The sequence below is a fragment of the Panthera tigris genome, chromosome B2 (assembly GCF_018350195.1).
Source record: "Panthera tigris isolate Pti1 chromosome B2, P.tigris_Pti1_mat1.1, whole genome shotgun sequence".
NCBI lineage: Eukaryota > Metazoa > Chordata > Mammalia > Carnivora > Felidae > Panthera > Panthera tigris.
In genome coordinates, this window is record NC_056664.1 from 113,022,304 (window position 1) to 113,034,774 (window position 12,471).

The 12,471-nt window shown below is 34.9% G+C and overlaps 1 long non-coding RNA gene across 1 annotated transcript; it reads right to left on the minus strand.

The window, feature by feature from the left end:
• Positions 1 to 287: 287 nt before the first annotated feature.
• Positions 288 to 12,181, minus strand: LOC122238432. Its single transcript, XR_006217352.1, has 4 exons — positions 12,069 to 12,181; positions 5,417 to 5,511; positions 4,278 to 4,298; positions 288 to 374 (listed from the first exon to the last, which is right to left on the minus strand). It is a non-coding gene; the product is annotated as an uncharacterized LOC122238432 (long non-coding RNA).
• Positions 12,182 to 12,471: the final 290 nt, after the last annotated feature.

Consider the following 12,471-nt stretch of genomic DNA (forward strand, 5'->3'; position numbering starts at 1 on the left):
TTTGGCACTGTACTCTTCCTTTGCACTGTTTTTCTCTGTCCTTGAAAAAAGGTTTATACAGTTTTACTTAGAGTAGAAGAAAGAAAAAGACAAAGTCGGTACTATCTACTTAATTTCCCATATTTCGGAAAAGGGATTGTCTCTATCTTCTCTCAAAAATAATCGCATTGGCATCTAAGCATGTTTTATTGAGCCATTTATGTGTTTTTCGGTGGAGACCACATCTGCTTTTCTTATCTAATGAAAAGGAGTGATAGGAACTTGAACAAATCCAGTAGATAGGGCCTCAAATATTACTTGCCCATGTGTAGGGCTAGCTCTAGATTTACTTTTATATTACAATAAATGCTAATTCCATCTTCTTTGTACTCTCTCTGAAAAAGAACAAGAAAAGGTTATGTATGCTGAAAAAACATTTCAGATGACCAGTAAAAAAAAATTAGCAAACTTTGATAATATATTATTCTGCTTTTTCTGAAGTTTATGATAATAGGCCCTTTTCATCCCATTCCTATCTTTTCTATCTTTGGATGCACCTCTGAAGAGAGTACAAAAGGCAGAAGGGGAAATGTATGCCAGGAGAATAGAACTCACTGTACAGAAATTAAAAGTGTGATGAAATCTATTGAAGGAACAATGTGCAAAGCATTCTGCACTTTAACTGGAGCAATGACAATGCTGTAGAATTTAAATAATCAACAGTATTTAAAGAAATACTATAGAAATGTAAAATGTCAAAAAATCTCACACCCTATGTTAAATTTATATTCCTTTCAAATATTTTTGGATGTTGATGTGAGGGAACAGGAAGATACTTAAGGCGAGAGACTCAGCAGAGCAATAAATTCCCTCCTACTGCTTTTAATTAAAATTAATATGTTTTATTCATTTAGTATGACCTCTTTAATGAAGCATACATAATTGGAATCACTTTTATATCCCTTTTGTGCTAATATATTGAGTTAGTTTATTGGTTTGGTGACTTGAAAGAAATATTGGTTAAGAGCAGTGGCTATGGAATGAGAGCCTAAATTTGAATTTTGGATTCCCCATGTATTGACTAATTATCTCACTTAAGCTCTGATTTCTCAGATGCACAATTCCTTCCTTAGTAAAACAGGCACAAAAATATTTACCTTATAAGGTCATTGTAAGGACTAAATGAGATAATATATGCTAAACACTCAACATAGTTTCCTGGTGAAGCATAAATGTTTAATAATTGATAGCAAAAATGAAAAGAACAAAATTATTTTCCATTCCAGTATAGGTTCACTAATTGAATATGAGGAAATATACTTTGAGATGATTACTTGAAGTACAACAATTCAATATTCAGCAAAAATTTATATAGAAATACATATGTAATGTATGTGGGTATGTATATACACAATATGCACATATCAACACAGGTACACATGCATATATATAAAGTAATGCAAAAAAAAGCACTTTAGGTAGTAAGAAATGAATATGCATAATCCATTTATATGTTTTACAATTACTTATTCTAATATTTGTATCTGTTTCTATATTAGCACATTCCAGAAGGATAAGCAATATTTCTAGCACTGCTTATTCAGAAAACACATCTGCATGTACTTTAAGAATCCATCGGGGTACTAGGCTCCCTGTAGTATAATGCTGTTGAGTATAACTTAGGCTGGAAATCTTTCAGGGATAGCATCATAACACATCCCATGATTTCATGCATTATCTGGCTGGCATTGTTCCCAGTGGGGCAAGAGAGACACACACTAACATGGCTGTCGAAACAAGTTAAGATGAATCATCTGAAAATATGTTAAAGACTAGGATTAGTGAAGACAGCCTACTAATTTTCATTTAAGTGTTTTGTAATATCACTTGATATTAGACCGTCTGTTCAGGAACTTACCACCTGCAAATTCTATTTCTTTATTAAATCCAAAAAGTTTAACTTTGGAGTAGATGACAGAGAGCTAAAAGGAAATGGGGAAAACTAGAAACGTATATAGAATAAGTTTTAAATGAGATGACTGAAATTATCCAGAGAATAATTTTTATCATCAGTAAATATGCTTTTCACCCTTTCCTCTTGATTCACATAAATTTAATAAAGAGAGTAAAAAAAATGTGTGCTGGCCTGCATTTTATTATGTAATAACGTTTGCATGGTACCGCTTTTCTGTTTCTCACTTCATCAGTACTGTTTTTCATTTGGTTGGACCTCCTCAGCTGTGACAGTGTCGGAAAAAAGCATCTGTAGTTGTGCAATCATCTACTGAAAGCTATTCTGTTTCCATGTAACTATACGTCTCTTTGAGACCAAATGGGAGATGGTTAATGTTAATAAATAAGCAGTTTCTGCATAAATAAAGACCAGGCCCTAAAATCTACAGGCTTGATTAATTATTTTTTTTCTGTGCCAAGCCAAATGGACTCATAAAACAAGCGATAAAGCTGTGAATTGTACACTTAGTTACAAATGCATTCAGAATAAATATGGTTTCTATTTGTAAATACAAATATTATAGTGCTATGGGATTCAACCTTAATCCATTACAATAGAGAAAAATACAAATATATGACCCTTGTGCATAATGCACATTTGTGCCAAAGTACTGCAGCAATGGATAATATGTTTGTCTTTGGTTTAGATGCCAAAAATGTGCTTCAAAGCCTTGGAAGATGAGATCAACTCACCTCCTTTCTGGCCTCTCACTGCTCCTCACAAACTTTAATATTTAATCTGATCAAATGGGGGCAGTACATGGTGGTTTTCATACTAGCTGTGTATATTTGCATGCATTTAAGAATATGGTCTTTAAAAGAGGAGAGGTACTATTTTTTTAAAAAAAGGTTGCTTTATATTTCTATGAATGTAGAAACAGAGGACTGTAATTAAGGAGGAGCTATGTTAGCTATTTATCTATTTATTGCCGTAAGGACAATTTTTACTACTGTTTGAATATTTTGTACAAATACTCTTTTTTGCTGCAATTTTTCTCATTTGTTACAGTGAGACCGTAAAAGTCACGATTGACCACGACAACAATTGGTTGCCTTAGATTGGATTTTGATGCCACAAATTCACCATTTCATTTTAGTATCCAATAGCTGGAGAACTCAAACTGAGAGGAAGGAAAACCTTGTTTAAATATAAATAGCTTTGACAATCATCTGGGATAGTTAAAAGGATTATGAGAAACACATGAAAGGTAATAGATACTTTTTTCCAACAATAGAGTTTGAAGTTTCTTCTGTTCTGAATGTTCTACTTTACAAAGAGAAAATATAAAGTAAAAAGATAAATTACTATATTTGGTTTATGGCCTCATTTCCATTTAACAACAAAACTATTTTATGATGATAAGATTCTTGTAAACTATTGTCTTTTTCAAAATAAACATATAGTTTTTTATTAGCAGGCTATTTGGAAAAATTGGCACTTCAAGAATATTCATTTATAATTAATATAAAAATATAATTAAAAAATAAACTATGCCTTAAGGAATATGAGGTCTCCATTCAGAAGCCCCATGTGTTTTACGAAGTCCTAATAGACTTCAGTTGGCTTTGCTGGCAATTGCCTTCCTCCCAGCCATATTTAACACCTCTTACATTCAACTATCCTTCTCAAACCTGAATCTAGCATCTATGTCCCAGTAGCTGTGTAAATATATGTATATTGACCCCTGAAAAGATGATGGTGACCAAAGCCACTTCTACATCAGTATATATTTTTCATGCCTAAACCAAAAATTGAATTCAATTCTCAGATCAAATGCTACCTGTTCTTTGAAGATCCCATCAATTTCTTAATTCCATCACAAGCCTAAATTTAGGTCTTCCTCCTTCTGTACTCCTATTACATTTTATGTAGATATACATGCACACTTCCATTAGAGACACCATCGCGCTCTAATGTAGGCCCTGATTTTGCCTGGTCACCTCCTCTATAGATCGTAAGAGTTCTATAAGATACAGAAAATGCCTTCTTATCGTACTTGTTAAATTAAAAAGCCCAATTTAATATGTGATGAGTGAGTAATGAAGTAATTCAAAGTGCAGTAAAACCTTGATTTGGGAGCATAATTCATTTCAGAAACATGCTTGTAATCCAAAGCACTTGTATATCAAAGCGAATGTCCACATAAGAAATAATAGAAGCTCAGATGATTTGTTCCACAACCCAAAAATACTCATATCAAAATGATTACAATACTGTAATATAATACAAATAATAAATAAAATACAAAATATAAAGAAAAATAAACAAATTAACCTGCACTTACCTTTGAAAACCTTTGTGGCTGCTGTGAGGGAGATGAGAGAGAGAAGGGTTATTGTGTAGGAAGACTTTCACTGTCACTAATGGGATCACTGCTATCTATTGGCTGGATGGAATCTTTTTCTGCATGGGGGCCATTGTATACAGTAGCATGGATGTTGACTACAGTACGGTATTAATAAACTCTTGTCATATACTGTGTTTAATGTAACTGGCAATAAGGCAGCAGGAGAAAGGGTCTATATCTGCAGGCAGCCTGACCTATAATGAAGCAAAGCATTCCTAAGCTTACTCTTATATGGAAAAGCAAAGGACTGTCCATAGGTGCTCTGAAGTGACAAAAAATACACTTTTGCCAGTTGTGGGAACCTTCCAGTATTCTGAAAAATCTCTTATTTCTGCGAAACACGGCCTGAGATCGAGCATCTGAGCATGGGTAATGATTAACCACAATCACGCAGCAAGAGAGAGAGAGAGAGAGAAGAACCATTGGCTCAGTTGTGATCATGTGGTGTTTGGCATCACGTACTACTTGTATGGCAAGACTTGTATTATCACTCATTTGTCAAGTTAAAATTTATTAGAAATGTTTGCTTGTCAGGGCACCTCAGTGGCTTAGTCGGTTAAGTGGCCAACTTGGGCCCAGATCATGATCTCAATGGTTCATGATTTCAAGCCCCACATCGGGCTCCATGCTGCTAGCTCAGAGCCTGGAGCCTCTCCCTCTCTCTCTGCCCCTCTCCCACTCACACTCTCTCTTTCTCAAAAATAAATGTTAAAAAAGTTAAAAGAAATGTTTGCTTGTCTCACCGAACACTCGCAGAACAAGTTACTTGCAATCCAAGGTTTTACTCTACTTAGAAAATTTTTGAAATCCTGGATTACAGATAAATTACTAATTTGATACACTCTTTCTTCACTCTACATGAACCTGTTTCCTGTCCCGTAATCTAAAATGCATTCAATAGCAGAATGAGGAATATAATTTACTTCAGCTAGCCATTTAAATATGAAACTATATTACTTATGTGGTGTTTCTAAATTATGAGAGAATTAAATGAATTTCTATGGAAAGTATGTGAAGCCAGAAGCAAATAATAATGAACAAATTATTCATAAGAAGATTCTATAAACACAAGGTACCTTAAGTATTTTAGAGACTCTTTGGATGGGGGATTCAAATCATTGGAAGTTTGGAATCCAAGTGTTCCTCTGCTTCTTCAAGTCTTTCTTTCTTTCTTTTTTTTTTTTTTTTTTTTTTTTTTTGAATGAAAACAGTAATGAACAGGTGAAAGTAAATACATGTATTTTGAAATGTTTAGATTTAATTAATGCTCTACATGTTCTTTTATGTTTTGTTTTTGTTGAGAAGAGAAATTTATACATTTGTCTTCCTATTATATATATTTTGTAATTGAAAGTAATGCTCTTTACCCATTAGTTTATTTGAACTTGCTACACTGACCTTTAGTCCCCACAAAGTACCTAGAAGAAACAGAGGTATAAGCCACTTAGATGTCACAAAATTCCTAAATTGAGAATATATGGTTGTTTTCTATTGCTACTGTCAACTCATTCCCTCGAATGTTAAATAATAGAATATGTTCTTTTATTCTTTGCTCATGCCTTTTTTTCAAAAATTTTTTTAGGTTTATTCATTTTTGAGAGAGAGAGAGAGAGACAGAGTGTCAGTAGGGGAGGGGCAGAGACAGAGAGGGAGACACAGAATCCAAAGCAGGCTCCAGGCTCTGAGCTGTCAGCACAGATCCCGCACGTGGGGCTCAAACCCACAGACCGTGAGATCATGACCTGAGCTGAAGTCAGGACGCCTAACAGACAGAGCCACCCAGGCACCCCCTGCTCATGCCTTTTCAATTATCACAGCTACTTTAATATCAATGGTATTATAGTTGCCCTTAAAATTGAGCTTACTTCTGTTAATTTGGGTTTGAAACATTTTAAGATCCCACATAGTATATACATTTAAAAAAATGAATTACCAATATCTTAACCATGTTTGGCTAAAAGTGATAGAAACAGCTCTCAAATTAGCTTAAATTAAAAAGGAGATTTATAGGAAAGATGCCAGAGTGGATCACTAAAGGAAGATAACAGGAAATAAGATAGCTCTGGATGTCAGAAACTCTCTACTTCTAATCAGTGCTTCTTTCTGGGTGTTAGGGACATGGCTCCTGGAAATTCTGATGTCTCAGAATTTAAGCTTCATGATCAGTAAGGAAAGAGATCTTATCATCATTAACAGAAAAATCCTGGTTGGGGCAGAACTCTGATTGACTTACCTGGACACATATCCCCATTCCTAGACCCATCCATGTAGACAGAACTAAAGCAAATTATGAATTATCCAGCCTCAGTCTCATGATGACCTCTATGGTCAAGATATAGGACTGTTTTTCAGAGAAGGGTGATGGAGGTGCCAGGCCAACAATGGCAATAGCCACAACAAAGAGAACCCAATCATTTTTATTTCATTAACCTTTTATGCCTCATTCTGTAACATCAGAGATTATGGGGAAAAAAAGATTTATATCAAGTGTCAAATATTTGTAACGCTACTATTAATTTAAACGTGGAAATATTTTGTCTGTACAGCATTTAAATATTTGCTTTAACTTAGGATTATTATGGAAAAAAAAAACCACTATTGAGGCCAGATGTTAAAGTGAAGTTTTAATTAAAATATTAGAATGTAATGGGCTATGAAATTCTAAAGTGAGATGCCAGACCAAGATGAAAATTTTCAAAGGAAAGCTCTGTAAATGGTCTTCTTGACTCTAAAAATCCCTTAACTCTCATTGGGAATATAAATAACAAAGAGAGCAGAGAGGGGTGGAGATTAGTGAAGATGATTTTTTTTTTGACAAAAATTAAGATTTCCCTCTTCATGTGAAGTCGAGAGGATTTCTAGCAGGATACTCAGAGACTGAGCTATGGCCCTGCAGTTAAGGAGGCACAGAAACGTAGAATGCAAGGGCTTGCTCCAACAGGAGTGTTAGCTCCTCTCTTGGGATTGTCCTGCTATACCTGGTGTGTGGGGAAAAAGGATGCCTAAGTGTTTTGTGCTCATCGTATATGGTCGAGAGATTTGACATAGATGTTTATTAGATAGCATACAAGCAGGTCCCCAAGAGGACAAACAGGCTTCAAAAGGAGAAGGTGAATCACCGAACTCATTATGGCAGAGGAGTAAGCAACCACAGAAAAGTATGTTTATCCTAGTCAGGAGAACTGCAGAACAGAGACCATCTCAAAAGGGAGGATGGTAGGGTAGGGCATTCCAAACAAATGCAAAAGTTCCCCAGAAGAGAAACTGTTAGCTTTAAAAATCTGCCAGCTCTTGAAAGATAGTAAGCAACTTAAGACAATGGCGATCAATTATGAATTTTCTTGCTCCGGCCCATCCCTTGTCTGTCCTCGCATATTGTCTCTAGAGGGAAGCTTCAATAATTACAATTAGCAAGGTAGAGGTGTAGGATTGAAGGCCTAAGAGAAGAGAAAAAGATACAAAATGAGTAACTTTCACCACTTTATTGACTTCTTACAACAGGTCTATATACTTTGGGGACTGGATGTAGCTCTAATTTTGAGCGAAGTTGGATACTTTGACTATTACATGAGACTAGACATTCTAAGTACCAAATGCAGGCTTTGAAACCCAGAGTGATCATTGTACTTTTTATTATCTATAAGTGAGAAGAACAGTTAGGAGGCTACCAGTGTTTTATTCCAGAGACAAAAAGGGAAGAGCTCATATCACTGAATAAATTTTGAAAGGTGAGTGGGTGGGGGGGAGAAAAGTATATCTGATTATAATCTTTGAGTTATGTTTTTTCTTTTTGTTTCTTGCTCACTTGCTTGCTAGATTTTTCTTTCTCTTTTTTTAAGCAGACATAGTCCCTTAAACTAAGTTATCAGCTTCTTAGGCCATACCTAACCAACCAATTCTTGTGAAGTGTTAGACTTTTTGTTTTATTTTATGATGTTTGGTACATAAGAATTCTGTGTACTATATTGTTTGTGTCTGTGTGCCTGTACATTTTATGTTCTTCATCATTTATCTGGTGTCCCAATACAATATCAATGATAGGAACACCTTTGTTGAACTTAAAAATTATTTGAGAGTCAGATTCATATTATAAAAGCAATAGAGAAAAATCAACCACTAATTAGAACTTGGAAAATATATTTTTACGGATTAAAATGAAAAACAAAATGCCACTTAAATGTTTTAATTGGTTTCAGTTTTACAACTGCAAACCAGATGGTTTCTTTTCAAGTAGTTTACAATGTCTTTGCCGAATAACTGAATTACCAAACCAGCTGTGATTATTAACATTTACCTAAACAGAAAAACATGTCTGCTATTTGTTTGCTGAGAAAGTACCTGTTTTGCAAAAGTTTGGCAAACAAATCATGACTCTACTCTGGCTAGCACAGTATCTTAATAAAATAGTATAGATAAATAGAAGTACATATATTAACTTATATCCTAAAATGAATGCTAATTTAAAATTTTAACTTAAGTACTAGGTGTCAGAAATCTCTCATGGATTTTTCCAATTTTATGATTCTACAATTGTAAAATCTATTTACATTTTTAATGTGACGAGACTGTTTTCAGACTCATTTAAAAACCCTGTTAATAATTATCTTTAACTGCTTGTTAAAATATTATAATTTGGAAGCAAATGGTCCTTACAGAAATTTGTTTCTGATGTAAGCTGAGGCTTTCTAACTTTAAACTATGAGCAAATGTAAATTTCTAGGTACAAATTTTAATTGTATGCTGAGCACATACTCAATTCTCTTTAGAGCCAGTTAGGGAAAGAGACATTTAAGGGGAAGTAATGGTGAAGAATGCTATTTCTATTCTTCTATCAAAAGGATCGATTATCAGGGAAAATTCTGAGTACAAAAATGACATTGTAAACATTCTATTACAGTCATTTTCCAATCAGAATTTTCCTTGTAATATGGGGAACCTGGGTGGATTAGTCAGTTAAGCATCCAACTTCGGCTCAGGTCATGATCTCTCAGTTCGATCTCTCACGATCTCTCAGCCCTGCGTGGGGCTCTATGCTGACAGCTCAGAGCCTGGAGCCTGCTTCAGATTTTGTGTCTCCCTCTCTCTGCCTCTTCCCCAGCTTGTGTTCTGTCTCTGTCTCTGTCTCTCTCAAAAATAAATAAACATTAAAAAATTTAAAAAAAAAAGAATTTTCCTTATAATTTACTGCTTTGGTGAAAAGACTGAAAACTAATTTTTGTCTCACAACTCTGTGATCAACTGGGCGCTTTTATTGATCTGATCTACGCAGCTTAAGTGATCTACGCAGAACTGTTTCAGATGTCTATCTCTAGTCAGTTGGAGGCTCTGAGGGGGCCGTTGGTGCAGGATGGTCAGCACAGTGATGACTCAGTTCTCCTGCTGCTCCTTTCATTTCTTCAGCAAAGTAACTTCCGTGTGTTCTCATGGTTCTTATAAGGAGCAAGAGAGCAAGTACAGTGAACAAGAATTCTTCTCACTTCTGATTGTGTCACATTTGAGAACATTCCTTTGGCCAATGCAAGTGCTGTAGTTGAGCCCAGAGTAAAAGAATGGGGCAGAATGCCCTGACTGATGGGAAGAGTAAAGAATTGGAGCCACCGATGCAATCAATCAAATACACATTCATGTAGGTTTACACTATTAATAGCATTCCTATGTGTGATGTACCATAATTTACTTACTCATTTCTCTATTTATGGATATTCAATTGATTCTAATTCTTTTTTTAAAATTACAGTCAATGCTGCAATAAAAATTTATGTACATCTAGCTTTATGCACAGGTATGAATATTTTAAAATTTTCAACATACAAAATATGTCCTCACCACTGATATAAAATAGCTTTTCATATTTTGTCACACCTGTTTCAATCTTCATGAGTATCTTTTTTGAAGTTTTAAGAAAACAGGAACAGCTAAAGCTCCATCACTTATCCTTCCCTCCATTTCCAGAGGCAACCAGTCCCCTGAAGTTGGTATGTGCCATTCCGGTATGTGCTATACATAGTTATTATATATGTAAAACTGTACTCCTGCTTTACATTTGAACATTTTTATGTCAGTGTTAATCATACTATATGGAAGTTTCTATAGCTTCTATTTTTATCCGACAGAATGTTAAGATTTATCCATATTATTACATGTAAGTTTGCTTCAGTAATTGTAACAGCTGTATACATTATTCCACTGCATGAGTAAGCCAGTTATTGGGAGGTACTTGTATTTTTCCAAAGTTTTGCTGTTGCAGAGCGTGCTTAGTGACCATCCTTGTATGTATTTCTTTGTGTATATATGTGAAAATTGTCAAGTGCAGGAACCCAGAATAATTTCTGTTTAGTAGAGTATGTGCATATTGTTTGGCTTTTTTACAATCTGTCCAGGAATGTATAAATGATTTGCCTTTCCTCATATCTTACAAAAATTTGTTATCATCTGACCTAATACCTATGTCAATCTGATGATTCTGAAATTATATCTCATTACTTAAATTTATATTCCTGTGGTTTTAAGCATATTTTCGTATGTTTATTTTCTGTCCCAGTTTCTATCTATCCTGTCCCTTTACTTTTCCCTATAAATTTTTGGATTTGTTTGTTAGTTCCCCTAAAAATCCTGTGGGTTGTAACTGCATTAATTTTACAGATTATTTTTATTTATGATTGTTATTCATAAACATGTGATAGCATTTATTTAAGACTTTTTTATGCTTTTGAATAATATTTTACTATATTCTCTGTAAATATTGCACCTCTTTGATTTATTCTCAGGAAATTTATGAGTCTTGTTAGCATTGTAGATGATACCTTTTTTAAAGTACATTTTTCTGTTTGTTGCTTAAGTGTATTGACCACTATTGATTTTATATACTGAGCTGTTAGAAAAACTTGCTAATGCCCTTTATTCACTGAAATTATCTGCAGATCCTCACAATTTTTTTTTTTTTTTTTTTTTTTTTTTTTTTTTTTTTTTTTACAAATAGTGAGTTTTCTTTCTTCATTTCCAAGTGCTTCTTCTACTCTCTATTTTTTATAACTCTTACCTTACATTACTGGAAAGATCTTCCAATGTAATGCTGACTAGAAATGTTCGTTTCTGAATTACAAGGAATTTCTTATCGTGTTTCAAAAGTGACTTTGTTATCGGCAGTGGGTTTTGATAGATAACATTCATCAGGAAGGGAAGTTTCCTTCTATTCCTAGTTTATAGTAGTTTTATTAAGTTAAGCATGTGTGATGAATTTTATCAAAATTGTTTCACTTCCGTTGAAATATTCATATGATTTTTTTCTCCTTTAATGTCAGTGTGGCGAATTTACATTAGTAGCTGTAGAGAGCAAGATGGAGTCACTCATGTCAAGCAGGGGCCTGTGTCAAGCAATGACTCAAGCGCTTGAGGGGACTGCAGCTACTAGATATCGCCAAGGCCAGCAGCAGCTGACCATACCCCAGAACTGATAACAAGCAGCAGCAGAGGAGGGCTGCAGGGGCCCAAGGCTGATTAAGTCCCTTTAAAAAGAGAGGATTTTTGCAGCAAACTGTCAGATTCCTTAGACACTGACCCCTCTATGTCTGACCACTTCAAAAGGCAGCTGCCGCCAAAGGCTCTGCCTGATTGATCTCTGAACAGAACTGAGATCCTTCACTACTTGATCATAACAAGCAGTAAGTGCCGAGAGCTGACTTGGACTGGACCGAGGCCTTATCTCAAATGTGCGCCCACCAGACTGACCTCACCACGTTTCGTTCCTTAGCTTCCTACCCGCTGTGTTATCTTGTTTGTTGTGTGACTTGTCTTGTGTTCAGCTTTATGTGCCTTTGTAAGAAGCCAAGTTAATCACGTGGTGAAATGTCACAGGGTTTGGAATCCTGAGCCTGCTTTATAATTACATTACCCTTGCTTTATGACTGAATAAAGCTGACACTGTGAAAGACATAACTCATGTGTGGGCCTTCAGAGGGTGCTCAGGACAGGAGCTGTTACAAAGTTAATCATCTGTACATTCCTGAGATAAATGTATTTCTTCATATATTGCTGATTTCTTTTGCTAAGAGTTTTTTTTTTAGAATTTTCTGTCTAGTTCAGAAGTAAGAGCCTCTTATATTTTTCTTTCTTTTATTGTCCTTATCTAGTT